General features: G+C 54.8%; 1 non-coding gene across 1 annotated transcript; it reads left to right on the forward strand.

Annotated features, from left to right (window-relative positions):
• The first annotated feature begins 4010 nt into the window (after positions 1–4010).
• TRNAT-CGU lies at positions 4011–4084 on the forward strand. Its single transcript has one exon. It is a non-coding gene; the product is annotated as a tRNA-Thr (tRNA).
• The last annotated feature ends 15846 nt before the right edge of the window (positions 4085–19930 follow it).

A 19930-nucleotide genomic window follows, 5' to 3' on the forward strand; every position in this document is an offset into this window, starting at 1 on the left:
CTTGTCGCTGTCCCAGGCGCCTGTATAGGGCTTCATGAGCAAGTGCATTAGCGGGCAGGCTGGGTCCCCGAGGATGACTTTAGGAATCTGCTCATCCACAACAGTTATTTCGTGGTCCGGGAAGAAACTACCTTCCTGCAGGCGTCTGAGCAGCCCATAGTTCCTGAAAACACACGCATCATTAACCTTGCCCGGCCACCCAACGTTGATGTTTGCAAAACGTCCCCTATGGTCCCCCAGTGCTTGCAGCACCATTGAAAAGTAGCCCAATTTCTCATCAGCTGACTGTGGAAGAGGTGGACGATAAAGTGCGAGGAGGAGAAAACGGCGATGATCGCAGCGGGCTCCATGCTTGCAGTGCTGTGGCGTCCGCGCTGTCACCGACCAGAAAAGTGCACGAACAGATTGCCCGCAGGCGCTTTCAGGGAGGGAGGGCGTGATTGACGGTTCAATGACGACAGTTACCCAAAACCACCCTCGACACATTTTTCCCCCAGCAGGCATTGGGGGCTCTACCCAGCATTCCAATGGGCAGCGGGGAGTGCGGGAACTGTGGGATAGCTTCCCACAGTGCACCGCTTCCAAAGTCGACGCTGGCCCCGTTACTGTGGACGCAGAAAGTCGAATTAGTGAATTTAGTGTGGATACACAAATTCGACTTCATAAGGTCGATTCCACAAATTCGACTTAAGTAGATTCGAAATAGTCTTGTAGTGTAGACAAGGCCTGACAGAGTAGATGCTGCTGTTCATTATATCACCATAACTGGCCTCCTCCAGTATCCCACAATGCCCACTGTGAACTCGCCTGCCCTGCATTCCTGCTACAGAGCTATGGGCCCCTCCCCTTTCATCGCTCTGGGAAGTTCTCACAGCTGAGCCTGCTGCTCTGCTCCAGCAACCAGGAGCAAATCACTGCCGTGGATGCTGCTCTCTCCCACCCTGCGAACACAGAGCAGGGTGGCGGGAACTTCCATACACTGTGTGGGGGGCGCCGGCATCCGAACTGTGATGCCCCCATGACACCCCTTCCATCAAGGAGGCTCTTACCTTCTAAACAGGGACGGCTGGTCTCTAGTAAAATCACTAAAAGGGAAGGAGAAAAATCGAAAGAGGTTCCTCCTGGCGCTCACGTATGTGAACCTGAATACTCTGTCAGTCCTCAAAGAGAGACCTGGAGAAGCAAAGCCACAGGGGTCTCTGAGATTTCCCTGGCCCCTCACCCCTGTCCTGCCTGGCTGATGTCAGCATCTCTCTGTGAGGTCACCACCTCCCCACCACCTTTGACCAATAGTCTGAGGTCCTGCAAAAGGCCTTTGTGATGTCACTGCCACACCCCTCCCTTGCTATGCTAATGTCCTGCCCCTGCCCAGGCACTTTGGAGGTTTGAGCTACTTCCTGTGGATCACCCCACTCAAGGAGCGTTCGTTCTAGGCAGCAAGCCGGCTAGACAGGAAAACATCAGACGCTGCTCCCACTGCCACACTCAGTTTTTCAGAAATTAGTCGACTTTATGGCCAGAAGAGACCATTAGAGCATCTAATCTGACCCCCTGCATATCACAGGCCTCCTGTATGACACAATAGCTACTTTTGGGGGCAACACATTCCAGAAAGGCAGCTAGTCTTCATTAAATGACATCAAGAGATGGAGAATCCACCACTTTCCTTGGTAGCTTGTTCCTGTGGTGAATCATCCTCGCTGTTGAATATTTGTGCCTTAGTTGTAATATGAATTTGTCTCTTTTCACCTTCCAGCCATTGCGTCTTGTTATGCCTTTCTCTGCTACATTCAAGAGCCCTTTAATACCCAATATTTTCTCTCCATTAAGGCACTTCAACACTTCAATGAAGTCACCTTTCATTCATGAAGGACCCCCCGCCGCCGAATTGCCGCCGAAGATCCAGAGCGGAAGAATCTCCGGAAGCCCGGACCCCACGAGAGTTTTCCAGAGCTCCCGGAGTTAGTGAAGGACCCTGCTCCAGGAGCCCCAAAAAACTCTTGTGGGGGCCCCTGCGGGGACCAGGGCAAATTGCCCCACTTACTCCACCATCTGGGCGGCCCTGATGGGACCTGGAGCTACTGTTATTTCAGGACTCCTGTGAGACCCTCAGCTGGTTGGTTTGCACTCTGCTCTTGGGACTCTCTCTCCTCCTCCCTCTCTGCTGCTCTCCTTCCCTAGACATTGAACCCAGCCCTTGCTGCTGCCAACACCAACTGGCAGAAGGGCCTATAAGTCCCCTGCCTGAGGGGAGGCCAATGCATGTGGTGGGCCATAAGCAATATGATATTTTCTGTCTTATTCTCTATCCCTTTCTAAATGATTCCCAAGATTCTCTTTGCTTTTTTGCCTGTCGTTGCACACTGAGTGGATGTTTTCAGAGAACTATCCGCAGTGACTCCAAAATCCCTCATTTGAGTGGCAACAACTATTTTTGGCCTCGTCATTTTATATGTACAGTTAGGATTATGTTTTCCAATGTGCATCACTTTGCATTTATCAACAAATCTCTCATTTTGTTGCTCTTTCACCCAGTTTTGTGAGCTCTTTTAGTAACTCTTCGCAGGCTGCTTTGGACTTAACTTTCCTGAGTAGTTTTGGATCATCTGTAAATTTAGCCACCTCGCTGTTTACCCCTTTTTCCAGATCATTTATGAATATGTTGAATAGCACTTGTCCCAGACCCCCTGGGGGGCACCACTATTGACCTCTCTGCATTTTGAAACCTGACCATTTATTCCTACCTTGTAATCAGTTATTTACCCATGAGAGGACCTTCCCTCTCCTCCCATGAGAGTGTAATAGAGCAGAATAGGGCTTCCTTGGGAGGGGGAGTGAATTGAGAATATATCAGGGGGTTGTGCACATTTACTGTCCTGGTGAAAAAGTGTGTCTGATACTCAGTCTTTGCTGCTCCTGCCGGCTGTGACTGCTGAGGACATTTTCCGTCTCTGCTCCAGGGTCTCTCTTCTGCCAGATTCTCAGCAAGTCAGGCCCCCTGCAGACTATGGCAGAGCAGTTTGGTAATAGGCTGCAGGACTCACCACATAAGAATGTAGCTGCTGTAGCACCTTGACTGTCCATAGGCCAAATCCTGCAGCCCTGGATAACCTCCCACTGATGGTGATGGGAATTGAGCCTTTGTAACTAGCTGCTGGTACCTGAGGTCTCAGTTACGGATTAAACTGGTGGCAAACACAGCTTCAGCCAAAGAAGTGAAGGATATAAGTGAAAGAGCAAAGCTGGCCCTGGGGAGCTGCTGCAGTCCCATCACCACAGCTGGAAGGAAGAAGAGGAAAAACTCCCTAAAGTGCTGGGAGCAGCCCCAAGAAAAGGAAGTTTGTCAGTGAGATCAGTAGCAATAACTGTGAAATGAAGGAGTGCTTTCTCCTCTGTGCTGACATGGCTGAATTGTGTTACTGTACTGTGAGAATAAGCTTTAAAATATCCTGCTCTAATTTCAGGATGGGTCTGTAACCATAACTGGACTCTGTGGGAAGTGGCCTCTGGATAGTGATCTTTGGGCAGAGCTGGCTGAAGAGCCTTCCTACGCACCAGGAGATCCTGGCTTGGCCTGACAGTTCTTCCTTGCTGAACCTAGTTTGTCTGTCAGGCTCCTTTCTTTTATTTCTTCTAATGAAAAGAAAAGACCTCACTGCACAATCCTTGTAAGTGCTTGTTCAAGACACAGAGACCCTTCCTTGCAGCTAAGTCTTGGAAAGTGTTAAGTGGTAAATCTGGAGCTGGTGGAAAGGTTACCATGACTCAGAGTTGAGCTGAAGCTGCTGTGACTGAAACACAGAGCACTAATCAGTATATGATCACAGCAGCTTGTGGGAGAAGCGCATGTTAGAAGCTCTCTGTCAGCTCAGCTGTGGCTTTCTGTGCACTGAGCCAGCCTGCTCAAGGTCTGCAAGTCTTGAGGGAAATGGGGAACATTTTTACTTTGGAATTTGAAGGTGTAGACTTGGACCATCAAGTGGAGTGGTTGCAAATGGCCTGCTGGAGAAGGCACCATGGCTTAGTAGGCTAAAGTACCTGTCTCGTAAACAGGAGATCCTGGGTTCAACTCCCAGTTGTGCCTTGTTCTATAGCTTTTGTCTCCTCTGCTCACATTTTCCTGTGTCTTCCTAGGAAACAGAAGAGATCTCTCTTGACAATCCAAGTAATTGCTTGTGAAGGAAAAGGCTTCTTTCCAGCAGAGCATTGGAGAGAATCAAATCCTCAGTCTGGTGTTGATGAAAAGGCTATTGGCATTGGCAAGGAGGTTGCTCCGGCTTCAATTTGCTGTGACAGGAGACCCTGTGTCGTGCGCCCATGCAATTCGCTGGGGATATCTATGCACAGAGCCCCTTCTAGAGGGTTCTCTGCAGGGCTTGCAGGAAATGGAGAATGACTGTCCTTTCACCTTTCATGTTATTGTTGATGAAAAATGGAGCAGTTCGGGGAGAAGTCCCAGAGTGTGGCACCATGGCAGAGCTTGCCAAGAGAGCTGCTGGATAAAGAGCAGATTCAGGATCCAGCATCCAGTGCTGCCTTGCTGAACGTGCCTCCTCTTGTCCCCTTTTGGTCAATCTCTTTTGTTAACGGAGAAGCCCGACTCTGGCTAGCTATAGAAATGCTTGCAAAAGAAACGGGTCTTTTTGCTGACAACTGTCAAAAGGAGGCTTTGGACAAACATGGAAACAAGGTCAAGGTCACTGTAAGGTAATAATTGGAGATATACCAATCTCCTAGAACTGGAAGGGACCTCGAAAGGTCATCGAGTCCAGCCCCCTGCCTTCACTAGCAGGACCAATTTTTGCCCCAGATCCCTAAGTGGCCTCCTCAAGGATTGAACTCACAACCCTGGGTTTAGCAGGCCAATGCTCAAACCACTGTTGAAGCTACAAGGCAGAGCACTAAGCACACTATTACCACAGCTGGTTACAGCAGGGTCTCTGTGTGGTGGGATCCGCGGGGTACAATCCCAAACTGTGGAACTGCTCTGTCCTCTTATCTCTCCAGCCTGGGCTGTGTCTTACAATGCTGCACTAGTGACAAGCAGCAAAACCCCCTCCATGTGCTGTGATCATTCAGCCAACAACATGCAGCAATGCACCCAACTAAGTTGCATGAATGCTCTATAAGCCACTCCTCAATCATACATAGAGAGACACCAGCATATCTCCCCAGCCCTCAGCCTTGCACCTCAGAAATGTACCATCTTACACTGCTCAAAACCTCTTGAAAAGTGCAAGCTCATTAATTAATTCACCACTTCCTCAAAAAGAAAGTGAACATGCACCAGCCTTTTTAATCTGAGCAGCTTTCCCAAGCACTTTGGACAATTTCACAAGTAAGTTTAAAACATTAAAATAAGTTTATTAACTACAGAAAGATAGATTGTAAGTGATTATAAGTGTTAGGCAGAGAGGTCAAAGCTGGTTACGTAAATCAAAATAGAATCTTAGTGTGACATTCTAGACCTTTGGGGGAGCGGGCTGTAACCCCCATATTCCTCATTTTCATATAATCGTGATCTTACATATAGAGCATGACTTGTAAGGTATCAGGGGAAAGGATATGATCTGCTGAAAGTCATTTCTCTACCCATAGATGTATACCATTCATGCATATGAAGTTATAAGAATTGTGTAGTATGGTTGTCACTATGCTGTAAGCAGTGATGAGCTGCCAAAATATTAACAACCGGTTCCCTCCTTCTCACCTCACGAGGGGGTCGTGCCCCCCCAGGAGGTCATGCCCCATCCACCCCCCCATGTTTTTGACACCCCCCCAGGACCCCTGACCCATCCCCCCCTTTCCCTGTCCCCTGACTGCCCTTTGCAGCCCCATCCAACCCCTCCTCTCATTCTTGATGGCCCCCCGGGACCCCTGCCCCATCCAACCACCCCTTCTCTCTGTCCCTGAGTGCCCCCACCACCTCATCCAACCCCTGCTCCTTCCTGATTGCCCCCCGGGATCCTTGCCCCCATTCAATCCCCCTGTTCTCTGCCCTCTGACCGCCTTGACCCCTATCCACCGCTCCACAACCAACCAAATACCCCCTCCCTGCTCCCTGCCCCCTTACCACACTGCCTGGGGCCAGGACCGGGTCCACTCTGCCGGGACCTCAACCGGCCCTGCGGGGCCCGACTCCCCGGGCCGGGCCGGCACCGGGGCCAGAGCCGCTCCGCCGGCACCGGAGCCGGAGCCGCGGGGCCCAACTCCCCGGGCCGGGCCCAAGCTGGGGGTGCTTGGCTGGGACCGGGCTGGGGCACTCGGCCAGGGCCAGAGGGAGCCATTCTGCCCCCACGCCCAGCTTACCTGCCTGCTGCTTTTTTCTGGCTTCTCATGAACATTTGATTTGCGGGAAGCAGAGAAGAAGGAGGGCGGAGCATTCAGGGGAGAGGGGGAGGTGAGCTGGGGCCGGGCAGACAGCTGCATGAGCCTTTGTTAAATTTAAAAGCTTTTTAGAGCCGGTTGTCCTGGAACCACCGGTTCTAAAAAGGCTTCTAAACTTAACAACCGGTTCTTGTGAATGGGTGTGAACTGGCTGGAGCTCACCACTGGCTGTAAGTTGGGGGAATCAGCCATCACCTGCATGAGGCCACACAGGGGGAATTGCTCAACCTTGCTTGGAAAGACACATGGTGCTGGGGCCCCCATCTAACTGAAGTCTTCGGTGTCACAGTGACCCAAGGTGTGTGCACAGAATGGGGATGGTGTATGTGTGGGTGGGTGGATGGATGGATGAATTGATTTCTGCATGTGTTTGTGTGGTTTTCTGCAAGGGTTTTGTGTGTGTGGGGGGGGGTGTTATTACAGCTCTGGGGGTTGTTTTTGTGGCTGTGCAAATGTGTGTGTGTTCATGTGGCTGGATTTGTGCATGTGTTTGCATCTGTTAGTAGTTGTGTTGATGTTGGCTGGATTTGTGTGGGTGTTTGTGTATATTAGCAATTGTGTGTGTGTGTGGCTGGATTCATGCATGTGTTTGTGTATGTTTGCAATTGTGTGTGTGTGTGTATGTGTGTGCGAATGCTCAGCTGCCCTTTGCTGGTGCAACAACCGTTTCTCTGTATGTCACAGCCCCCATACCGTCGACCCCGGTGGTGATTTCCCCATGTTACAAGGGCTGGCTGGCCTGACCCTTCTCCCCTCTGCGGAGTGTGGCGGGGGCTGCAGCTCACCCCCTGTGGGGCAGGAGGGCCCAAGTGTGGGGCACTGGGCTCCGATGCACCTGGAGAGCAGCTCAGGTGAGGTGGGGCAGGGCAGGGCGTGTGGTGTCCGTTCTGTGTTGCCTGGTGCTGGGCCATTGCACAATCCCCAGCCACACCGCACAGCGCACCCCGAGAGGGGGCAGGGGGCCAAGCAGACGATCCAGCACGAGGCGGGAGAGGATGTGTGGTTGGGGGGAGAAAAGCCTTGGGCTGCACTGGGGGAGTGCAGAGCAGGGGTGACACCCCAGAAACCTGCAGCAAAGGGATGGACAGGTGGGGTGGGTGGATAGAAGAGGCAGCGGGACTAAAATCTAAAAGGGGAGTGTGGGGTCTGGTGGTCAGAGCGGGGGTGGGGGGCTGGTGGTCAGAATTCCTGGGTTCTATCTCCAGCCCTGGGAGGGGAGTGGGAGCCAGTGGTTAGGGTGTGTGTTGGGGGAGAGCCAGGACTCCTGGGTTCTCTCCCTGGCTCTGACTCTCTTGTGTAATCCCTCGGCAGTTACCCAACTCACCAGCATGTGGGAGCGAGGGGCTTGGGCCGGGTTGTGACGCAGCCCAGAGTCCCATACTGCCCCTTTGTTACCCAACCCGGGACAGTGTGGGGGATGGCCTGGGAGACCCGCTAAGAAAGGCACTTCTGGTGGGTTTGTGTGTGGGTCATGCTGCCCCCTGCTGGATAGACCCCTCTAGGTAAGAACCAGTCTCAGCCCGGGTCAGACCCTGGGAGCCCAGCCCCCTCTGTCGCCATGGCCATGTCTATTGGTCTCCTGGAAAGGTCCATTCTCATGGGTAGCTGTCCAGTGGCAGTGAGTTCCACAGGCCTCGGCACAGGCTGTGTGGGGCAGGAGGTCCTTGTGTTGGGAGCAGTGGGAGTGAACTGTGTGCGGTTGTGTCTCTGAGCACAATTGCGAATATTCTGGTGTGTGTGTGTGTGATTGTGAGTGTGGCTGGCGGTGTGACAGTTTCTCTCTTTGGGGGTTGGACTAACATGCCCCTCTGGGTGTGTTGTGTGTGAGTGTTCTTGGGATTGTGTGAGTCCCTTTGTGCGTCAATGTGTGTGTGTGTGTGTGTGTGTGTCACTTTCTGCAGGATACAAAAGCCTGCAAAGCCAACACACACACAGAGCAGGGCTCAGCCCCACCAGCAGGGGGCAGCAGGGACACACACGTCTCTCCTGGGCCAGCTTGGACAATTTCCCATCACGACCCGGCACAGTGCTGGTGCCCCCACACGGGGGTGGGCAGTGACTGGGCAGGGCGGGGGGGGCAGATGTGCTGGATTCAGAAGGAAGCACTTTGGGAAAATCAGCCAAGGCCCTTAGCTGATCTGGGACACGGACCCAGTGACCCCTGCACCACCCTGGGAGGGGAGTGGGGTCGAGTGGTCAGAGCAGGAGGGGGCTGGGCACCAGGACCCCTGGGTTCTATCCCTGGCTCTGGGAGTGGAGGGGGTCTAGAGCAGGGGGACTGGGAGCCAGGACTCCTGGGTTCCATAGGGGAGACTGTTTTTTTCCTGGGCTTCCCTCCCTAGAGATCCCAGCCCAGCCCCCTAGTGGAGAGTGAGCGGGAGCGGGGGAAGTTGCTCCCCCACATGATTCAACCCTCCCATCCCGCATAGGCTGTGACATCATGGACCCCTCCCTCCCCAAGGCAGACAGTAGAAGCCCCGACCCACCAGAAAGGAGGGGGGGATCTATTTGCACCCACAACAATCCCACTCATGGTTGCAAACAAATCCCCACAAACCACTGCTAGGACAGGATCTGCTGCTTTCTTTTCACCAGGAGCTGCTCCCCGCCAGGCACCACACCCCATTCACACACCTTTGGTCACTACGTAGCTCAGTGGCAATCACTGCCCCGCAGTGACTCCGGCGCAGGCACCCACAGCACGAACTCCCCACACCGGATTCTGTCCACACGCAGAGAATCCTCTCCGCCGGGCTCCTTCGGTTCCTCTCACTGCTCCCCGTCCTGCCGCCAGACACTGCTCATCTGCATAGCCCCGCCCATGGACACGTGACACCCTCTGTCGTTTTGGTCTCCAGTGAAGGCGCTGCCTGCGGGGAGTGACCACATCACCATACGTCACAATCGTACTTCACGTCACAGCCGCCGGGCGGGGATCGTCTGTGAGCCCCGCGCTGGGGGCGGGGCTTCAGGGAGAGACCCACCCCCATAGACCTGCAGGGGCAGGGAGATATTGGGGTCAGGAGGGGAGAAGGGGGATTGGCAGAGACCCAGCCTGGGGTGCAGGAGAACTGGGGTGGGGTGGAGGGAGACATGTCAGGTGGGGGTGGGGTGTGTGAAATGTTGGTCCAGGGAAACTGAGTCACTCCCAGGACATCGTGTGCAGGGGAGAGCACAGGGGCAGGGAGAGAGCCCCAGCCCCACAGAGACCCAGAGGGATATTGGGGGCAGGGGAGGGGATGGAGGGGGGAGAGACCCAGCCCAATAGACCCCCAGAGGCAGGAAATGAGGGAGGGAGGGATCCAGCCCTATAGACCTGTAGGGGCAGGGAGATATTGGGGGTAGGAGGGGAGAAGGGGGGTTGGCAGAGACCCAGCCCAGGGTGCAGCGGAAATGGGGTGGTTTGGAAGGAACTGGGGATGAGAAGAGACACGTGGCAGGCAGGGGCGGCTCTAGTAATTTCGCCACCCCAAGCACGGCGGCACGCCGCAGGGGGCGCTCTGGCGGTCGCCGGTCCCGCGGCTCCAGTGGACCTCCCGCAGACGTGCCTGCGGAGGGTCCGCTGGTCCCGTGGAGGGTCCACTGGTCCCACGGCTCCGGTGGAGCATCCGCAGGCACGCCTGCGGGAGGTCCACCAGAGATGCCTGCCGCCCTCCCAGCGACAGGCAGAGCGCCCCCTGCAGCATGCCGCCCCAAGCGCGCGCGTGGGTCTGGAGCCGGCCCTGGTGGCAGGACACATGTTGGGACAGGGAAACTGACTCACTCCGAATACATGCGGAGCAGGGCAGGGCGGAGGCAGATCATGCTGGTCCCAGGGTAATTTCGGGGGGTTCTGGTTCCCCACTCAGCCGGGGGGCTCCCCTCTGGGCTGAGGAGCCCTGGGGTGGGCGGGTGCAGGGGCTGTGTGTGTGTGTCAGGCCGGGGGAGCTGCCTGGGCAGAGGGGCTGGAACCAGGGGCGGCTCCAGGCACCAGCACACCCAGCGCGTGGTTGGTGGGGGGCAAGCTGCGGGGGGGGCTGGTCACCGAGAGGGCAGCAGGCAGCCCAGCCCCTCCCCCACTCTACTCCCCCCTCACCCCCCTCCCAGAGTTCCATATGGCTCCATCCAACAGCCCCCCCCCGAGTGGGGAGAGGCCAAGGGAGAAGCAGGGGTAGTGGGCGTTGGGACACGCGAGTTCTCGTCAGGAGCCGGAGGGGGGCGGGGCGGGGATGAGGAGTTGCGCTGGGGTGGGAGGTGTCAGGTGACCCAGGGACCCGCCCTTACCTGGGCTGGAGAGGATGGAGGCGCCCCAGGGCAGGCTGGGAGTTGTAGTTCCTGGCTCGTCTCAGAGCGGAAGTGACGAGTCGGTTGCTCAGACAATGCGCCCCCTCCCGGTGCACTCTGGGAAGCGTAGTTCTCTCTCTCTCTCTCTCTCTCTCTCTCTCTCTCGCTCCGTCTCACACACGCGGCCTCTCTTGGAGGAGGGGCCGTTACTCGTCACTTCGCCGCGCCCCTCCCCGCTCCCTGATTGGCGGAGAGAGCGCGGGACGGAGACTCGGCGCGTGGGGGGAGGCCCCGGTTCTCTCGCCCCGAGGCTTCACTGCCCCCCGCCCCGGGCATGCGCTGTGGCCGTTGGGATTCGAATCCCGCGTGGGAGCTGGGGGCGGGCACAGGGCAGAGGCAGCGCGGAGTGACAGGGCTTCACTCCCCCCCCCAGCTGGGCCTGGGGGGCAGCAGCGGGGGGCGGAGGGGGCTGAGCTGCCTGGGAGCAGCCCCACAAGCGGCAGCCTGGGGCCGCGGGGCCCCTCAGCCCCCCCCAACCTGCCCCCACAATGTCCCCCCCCGCTGTGACCCTCCCGCCAGCCCCGCCCCCGGCGTCCCCTCCCCCACCCTGTCCGCTCTTCCCGGCCTTTCCCTTCGCCCCCCCCCACCCACCTGCCCCCCGTGCTCAGCGCCCCGACACCCCCTTCCTCCTCCTCCCCCTCAGCGCCCTGCCCCCTAATTGCCTCCAGCCCATTTCTCCATTGCTGGACCCCACTTTCCCATCCCCCCACTGCCCCAGTCCATCCCCAGGGTGTGAGGTTCCTCATCTCCAATCTCTGCTGCCCCCCAACCTGCCGGGTTCCCCTTTTCAGCCACTGTGGGGTCCTCCAACCCGCCCCCACCCATCCACTCTGGGCTCTCTAAATCCCACATTCCCACAATGCACCTCGCTAACCCCACCCTCCTCTATCCCTAATCCCCCTAGTCCCTTCCCTGGGGTCCCCCTGGACACCCCAACCCACAGTCCGGCCCCACATACATCCCAGTCACTCATTCACACGCTGAGCTAGTTCTTCAGGGGCCCCCACAGCCCCCCAAACTCCTCCATCCATGAGCCCCGTGGACCTGTGGCCGAGAAGGTGGGGAAGCTGCCACTTTGGCTGGGCTGGGTGTGGGTGTTAATCTTTTCCTGGCTTGTGTGTGCTGTGCTCACAAACGCTTTTTGCTCCCTCGGGGTGGGGGGTGGTTTTTGGCCAAAGGTGACATGGTTTGGTAGCCCGGTGGATGCTGCGTGGTGTCTGGAATGGGGCGTGTGTGTTCCCATCATGCCCCTTCCCCTCCGCCTGCAGAGCTGAGGACAGACAGGTCTGAGGAGCAGAGCAGGAGCTCTGGGAAGGAGAAGAGCAATATGAAGATGGAGTCTAAGACGGGTGACTTCTGTGGAGGGAGACATGCTGGACAGCGCCAAGGATTGGGAAGACAACCAGGTGTGAGCCCAGGGCTCAGATTTCTAATTGTAGCTGTGATGGCAGAATGGGAGGAGGGTTGAAGCCGGAGCCCTGGGGTGCAGGAGTAGCGAGAAGAGGAGCCTCGCCACCATTGCTTTTTCTTTTCCTCTTGTGTTGTGTTTCATACCAAGGGAAAAGAAGTCACGGGGACGGAGTCCAGCTCTGAGGTGAGATGGAAAGTGAGCAAGAGCAGTAACCTCGTGAATCCTGTTGATGCCAGGCAAGACCTACCCAGCTGGGATGAGAGTAGCCGTCTCTATCGGTGAGAGAAGTATCTGGTTTGGGAAGGGCTCTGGTCACAGCCCCCCTGGCTCCAGGCAGGGGCTTCCCGTTACCTGGGTGTGGGTTTCTGGACTAGCTGTGGCTTCAAGGGAGATGATGTTGCCATTTGCGGGGGCTGATCATCTCTCTGGCCAGGAGTGGTGTGTGCTCCCTAGCAGAAAGTTGGATCCATGAGGGTGACTCCCTGTTCTGAGTTTCTTTCTTCCTCCGAGGTTTCTCTCTCTGTGTTGGCCAACTTAGGGTACGTCTACACTACGGGATTATTCCAAATTTACATAAACCAGTTTAGCAAAACAGATTGTATAAAATCAAGTGCGCGCGGCCACACTAAACACATTAAATCGGTGGTGTGCGTCCACGGTCCGAGGCTTGCGTCGATTTCTGGAGCGTTGCACTGTGGGTAGCTATCCCGTAGCTATCCCATAGTTCCCGCAGCCTCCCCCGCCCCTTGGAATTTCTGGGTTGAGATCCCAGTGCCTGATAAGGCAAAAATCATTGTCGCGGGTGGTTCTGGGTACAGCCTCACCCCTCCCTCCCTGAAAGCAGCAGACAACCGTTTCGCGCCTTTTTTGCTTGATGAACTGTGCAGACGCCATAGCACAGCAAGCATGGACCCTGCTCAGCTCAATACCGCAATCGTGGATGTTTTAAACACCTCGCGCACTCTCGTGCAGTATATGTTGAACCAGGACCTTCAAACCAAGGCAAGGAGGAGGCGGATACGGCAGCGCGGCGATGACAGTGATGAGGACGTAGACACAGAATTCTCTCAAACCGCGGGCCCCTGCGCTTTGGAGATCCTGATGGTAATGGGGCAGATTCTATCCATTGAACGCCGATTTTGGGCCCATGAAACAAGCACTGACTGGTGGGACCGCATTGTGTTGCAGGTGTGGGACGATTCCCAGTGGCTGCGAAACTTTCGCATGCGTAAGGGCACTTTCATGGAACTTTGTGACTTGCTTGCCCCTGCCCTGAAACGCCATAATACCAAGATGAGAGCAGCCCTCACAGTAGAGAAGCGAGTGGCGACAGCCCTGTGGAAGCTTGCAACGCCAGACAGCTACCGTTCAGTCGGGAATCAATTTGGAGTTGGAAAATCTACTGTGGGGGCTGCTGTGATGCAAGTAGCCAAAGCAATCACTAAGCTGCTGCTACGAAAGGTTGTGACTCTGGGAAACGTGCAGGCCATAGTGGATGGCTTTGCTGCACTGGGATTCCCTAACTGTGGGGCGGCGATAGATGGAACCCATATCCCTATCTTGGCACCGGAGCGCCAGGGCACCCAGTACGTAAACCGGAAGGGGTACTTTTCAATGGTGCTGCAAGCACTGGTGGATCACAAGGGACGTTTCACAAACATCCACGTGGGATGGCCAGGGAGGGTTCATGACGCTCGCATATTCAGAAGCACTACTCTGTTTAAACGGCTGCAGCAAGGGAATTACTTCCCAGACCAGAAAATAACAGTTGGGGATGTTGAAATGCCTGTCGTTATCCTGGGGGATCCAGCCTACCCCTTGATGCCATGGCTCATGAAGCCATACACAGGCAGCCTGGACAGTGGTCAGGATCTGTTCAATTACAGGCTGAGCAAGTGCAGAATGGTGGTGGAATGTGCATTTGGCCGTTTAAAGGCGCGCTGGCGCACATTACTGACTCGCTCAGACCTCAGCCAAACCAATGTCCCCTATGTTATTGCTGCTTGCTGTATTCTCCACAATCTCTGTGAGAGTAAGGGGGAGACCTTTATGGCGGGGTGGGAGGCTGAGGCAAATCACCTGGCCGCTGATTACGCGCAGCCAGACACCAGGGAGATTAGAAGAGCACACCAGGAAGCGGTGCGCATCAGAGAATCTTTGAAAACGAGCTTCATCAATGGCCAGGGTACAGTGTGACTGCTGTGTTTGTTGATGAACACCCAACCCCCTTGATTGACTCATTCCCTATAAGCAACTCACCCTCCCCCTTCGAGTACAGCTTACTTATGCAAATAAAGTCACTCTCATTTAAAAATCATGAATTCTTTATGAATTCATTATAAAAAGAGGGAGAGAAGTAAGGGTGTGGTTTGGGAGGAGGATAGGAGGGATGGAGAAGGCCATTAAAAAATTTCACAGTAACGACAGCCTTCTGGTTGGGCTGTCCACAGGGGTGGAGTGGGCGGGTGCACGGAGCCTCCCCCCATGCGTTCTTACACGTCTGGGTGAGGAGGATGTGGAACAAGGTGAGGGTTGAGGGTGGTTATACAGGGGCTGCAGCGGCACTCTGTGATCCTGCTGCCATTCCTGAAGCTCCACCAGACGCCAGAGCATGTCAGTTTGATCACGCAGCAGCCCCAGAGTTGCATCCCGCCACCGCTGATCTTCCTGCCGCCACCTCTCATCTCAGGTGTCCCTCCTGTCCTCACGTTCACTGGCATCTTTCCTGTAGTTTGATACCACGTCCTTCCACTCATTCAAATGAGCTCTTTCATTGCGTGTAACTTCCATAATATCCGAGAACATTTCATCTTGCGTCTTCTTTTTCCTCCGCCTTATCTGTGCTAGCCTTTGGGATGGAGGAGGGACGCTTGAAAAATTTGCAGCTGCATGAGGGAGAGAAATATTTAAAAAGATAAATTTTACAGAACAATGGTTATACTCTTTCACAGTGAACAGCACTATTCACCTTACATAGCACATGTGATTTCCCTACAAGGTCGCATTTTTCATCTTAATACTGACTGCCTGCAGCTCTGGAGTTACAGATCTCACAGACACAGGTCCGGGCATCAGAATTCAGCTTGCATGCAGCCATGGTAAGCCACTGTCTTTCGGCTTCTGTAGTGATTTACCCCTCCCCCCAACACATGGCTAATACCACGCTAGCTCCCTGCTAATCAACACCCTTCCCACCCACCCCCACCCACTGCGTGGCTGGTAGCTTGGGGAAGATCCCCACTGACCAAACACAAAAAAGATCATCGGCATTTCACTCCTCCCCTCCCCCCGCTTGGCTACATGCAGGAAAGGATTTTTTTTTAAGCTGCTGCAGTCCACGAACCCAGTAGGAAAATGGCCATCCCCCTTACTTAAATTCCTGATTTTTAACCAGGTTATCCTGAACGATATCACTTTGCTGAGTCTAACACAGCGAGATAAAGAACGGATGCTTCTTGAATGCCAGAAATCACCAGGACCATACGCTGCTATGATACCTGATTACTTGCTACATGCATGGCGTGGTAAAGTGTCCTACCATGGTGGGCGGAACAAGGCTGCCTTGCCCAGAAACCTTCTGCAAAGGCTTCTGGAGTACCTCCAGGAGCGCTTCATCGAGATGTCCCTGGAGGATTTCCTCTCAATCCCCGGACATGTTAACAAACTTTTCTAAGTAACTATACTGTCTGTGAATGCATCCCAAGTCCTCAGGGCAAATCAATCATTAAAAAACGCTTGCTTAAAAAACAATGTTTGCTATTTGCAAAGGTACAGTCACCAGAGGTCCCTTCCATGGCGTCATTGTCTGGGATAGTTGCTTGGGAGGGCAGGGAGGAGGGTAATTCCATCAGGGTGATAAAAAGCTCCTGGCTGCTGGGGCTCACGGAGTGCTGTGTGCTCTCTGCTAGGTCGTCCTCCTCTTCTTCATCTTCATCTTTCCCATCTGCATAATCCTCAGACATGGCAGAGATTACAACCCCCACCTCGGAATCCACGGTCAGGGGTGGGGTACTTGTGGCGCAGCCCCCTAAAACTGCATGCAGCTCAGCATAGAAGCGGCATGTTTTTCGACCTGCCATGGACCTTCCGTTTGCTTCTTTGGTTTTCTGGTAGGCTTGTCTGAGCTCCTTAACTTTCACTCTGCACTGCACTGAGTCCCTGCTGTGGCCTTTATCCGTCATAGCCTTAGAAATTCTTTCAAATACTTTTTCATTTCGTCTTTTGGAACGCAGTTCTGTTAGCACTGAATCCTCTCCCCATATAGCGATCAGATCCAGTACCTCCCGTGCAGTCCATGCTGGGGCTCTTTTTCGATTCTCAGGAGACTGCATTGTTACCTGTGCAGATGAGGTGTGCGTGGTCACCTGTGCTGATGAGCTCTCCACGCTGGAGAAGCAGGAAATGAATTTCAAAAGTTCGCGGGGCTTTTCCTGTCTACCTGGCCAGTGCATCAGAGTTCAGAATGCTGTCCAGAGCGGTCACAGTGGTGCACTGTGGGATACCGCCCGGAGGCCAATACCATCGATTTGCGGCCACACTAACCCTATTCCGATATGTTAATCCCGATATTAGCGCTACTCCTCTCATCGGGGAGGAGTACAGAAACCGATTTAAAGAGCCATTAAAATCGATATAAGGTGCCTCCTAGTGTGGACGGGTGTGGCGTTAAATCGGTTTTACGCTCCTAAAACCGATTTAAACACCTAGTGTAGACCAGGCCTGAGTATGTCTAGACTTGGCTCCCTGTGGCAGATCAGACACTGAAAGTGCAGCCATGGAGACACCACACACCAGCCTTGCCTAGCAGGCAAGAATCAAACCTCCACGCACAAGTACCTGTTGCTTTCTAACCCATCTCCCTAAGCCCTCAGCCACCACCACCACTTAACAAAGGGCCTTTTCTACACGATGGGTCTGGTCTCATTGAAGGGTCATTTCCAATTGTTTGCTCAGACCAGCATTAGGGGAAATGGTGCCCTGGGCAAAGCTTGTACTTTGGCACTTCCCCATTGCCCCTGGACGATCCCCACTCCCCCTTTACCGCTAGCTCCTGCACTCCCAACCCTTGCACCTCCTTCACCCCTAACTCCTGCCCCCTCCTGTGTCCCCTTTGCCCTTAACTCCCTGGGCCACCAGCCATTGCCCCTCTCCTGCAGCCCCTTCACATGGCTCCAGTGCTGGGGGCCCCACACTTGTTCTCCCTTTCCCTGGGCTTTGGCATCACTAGCCCCTGATTAGCAAGTAGGGTTCAGTGGTCCCCAAAAAGTGGGGCATGACTCCTAGGGGGACACAGAGGAACATTCATAGAGTCAATGAAATCAGTTGAGCTTCTTCAGTCTCTTGCTGTAGACATTTCCCTTGTTTTTAAAGGCAAAAATCCTGATCTTTCCAGTGGGAGGTGCTGCTTCAATGTTCAGTTTGGGGAGGGGTTTGGCTGCAGTCAGAGATCTGCCCGCGGGTTACAATCTGCGATCCGAAGGGTCGAATGCAAACAGCGTTTAGATGGGACCGTTAGTGCCGCCCCCATGTGGCCACAGATTAGAACTGACCAGCAGAGTTTACAGCTGGAGCCTGGGACGCTCCTGAACAAACTGGGCACAAAGCCTCTCGCGTGGGATCCTCGCTGTGCGGTAGGAGGCGGAGGGAAGCTGATTGTCAGGGCTCAGGGCTGCTCCCTGCCAGGCTGAGCCAGTGTCTGTGCTAAGCTCGGCATCAATCAGGTGATTCTGGGAAGTTCGGGGTCCCCAGGCTCCCACAGGAGGGTGAAGCAGGTCACCCCTGGAGCAGGTTAAAGCTGCAGGGTGACAGTGGGGTTGCTGCCCCTGTGAACAGCTGCTGTAGCACCGCCTGGGCAGGACAGGGAGAGCCAGTTATACCCCCCCCCCAGCCTGTATCGGGGGATGGGAGCACTCACACCCTGGGGACCTGCTGGGGGGGAGAGTGGCACCCACACACCCAGGATCTTGTAGGGGGGGACAAGGGCATCCACACTCCGGGATCCTCTGCAGAGGGACGGACACCCACACATCCAGGATTCTGTAGGGGGGGGCAGAGGTACCCGGACACCTGGGTGGGGAAAGGGGGCACCGAAACATCTGGGATCTTACCTGGGAGGACAGCGGCGCCTGCAGCTCGACATGAGATGGGGGCGGGGGAGAAGGAGCATTTCCCAGTTCCAGGCTGTCCCCGTCTGGCCAAGGCACAGAGCTCACAAGCAGAGTTTAAAGCTCCAGCTGCCAGGCTGTAAAACAAGCAGGGCCCCATGGCTGGTGCCTGTGATCCCAGCGCCTGGGGAGGCTGAGGCCAGCGGATCGCTTGAGCTCAGTAGTTCAGGGCTACAGGAGGCTGTGCCGATCGGGTGTCCGCACTAAGCTCGGCATCAATATGGTGATCCCGGGGAAGCTTGGGGTCCCCAGGTTGCCTAAGGAGGGGTGAACCGGCCCAGGTCGGAAACGGAGCAGGTCAAAACTCCCGTGCCGATCAGTAGTGGGGTCGCGCCTGTGAATAGCCCCTGCAGCGTAGCCTGGGCAAGACAGTGAGACACGGTCTCTTTTTATACAGACACCCCCCGCAGAGCCTGCGGGGGGGATGGGAGCACCCACACGCTGGGGATTCTGACTTGGGGGGAGGGACACCCCCCTGCAACACGCATCTTGAAAAGGGGAACAGAGACACCCACAGCTCCCGGATGGGGGCAGGCAGGGGAAACCACACACGGGAGCTAGTTCATGGGGTGGGGGACAGAGACACCCACCGGAGATCCTGGATGGAAGCACCCACATGATGGGGATCTTGAACTGGGAGCAGGGAAGCACCATGTACCAGGGGTTCTGAAGGGGGAACAGGGACACCCACACACCAGGTGTCTTGCAGCAAGAGCTGCGGTCTTCATTTACACCTGGCAGTGATGGGGAATTAACCACGTCCCTTGCAGAGCTTGTTCCACTAGATGATTAGCCTCATTGCCAGGGCGGCTTTAGGAAGTGCGGGGCCCAATTCGAACAGTTTCGATGGGGCCCCGGCAGGGATGACTAAAACAAAAAAACCCTTAAAAAAACCCCTTTCATTTCTTCCATGTATTATTTACTTTCCATGACTATATAGATAATAACAAAATTATCTATTACATACATTGCATCATATATTAATTAGCTGATTTGCACTTTCATATCAGGAAAATAATTTGTTTTGATAGTTGTACAACTGATTTTCCTCACTAATGTTTATTTTATTAAAATTTATAAAATATTTCCTTATTAATATAAAATTGCCCCCTGTTCCCCCCCCCAGCGCCGCCCGGCCCCGTGGAAACAAACCCTCCTTCCCCAGCTCCGCCCCATCGAAACAAGGTTCGGGGGTGGGGGCAGGAAGAAACGGCACATGGGGTGACCAGATCACAGCAGTAAACTAGAACCTGCCCCCTCCCTGCTCAGCCCCACCATCACACCCCTCTTCACCCCCTAACCCCCCACTGGCTTGCTGCGTCCCTCCTAGTCAGTCCCCACCCACCACTCGCCTCCTTTCACCTTCTCCCTCGCCTGCCAGAAACCCCCATGCCCACCCATAGGCGGCAGGTTTGTATAATTTTTGGTGGGGCCCAAAATGGTGGTCTCCCCCCCGCCCGCTCTCACCCTGTAAGCCGATATAAAATGAAGCTACAACGCGTCAGCGCCACAAGATTACAAGGGTCAATTAAAAGTGGAAAGTCAGAAGCAGCACTTGCCTACTTCAATATACAGTATTATATTTTGTTGCACCTGTTGTGATGAAGTGGGAATGTTCTTAATGTTTTCTCTGAATACTGTGTGG

The sequence above is a fragment of the Mauremys mutica genome, unplaced genomic scaffold (assembly GCF_020497125.1).
Source record: "Mauremys mutica isolate MM-2020 ecotype Southern unplaced genomic scaffold, ASM2049712v1 Super-Scaffold_100198, whole genome shotgun sequence".
Lineage (NCBI taxonomy): Eukaryota > Metazoa > Chordata > Testudines > Geoemydidae > Mauremys > Mauremys mutica.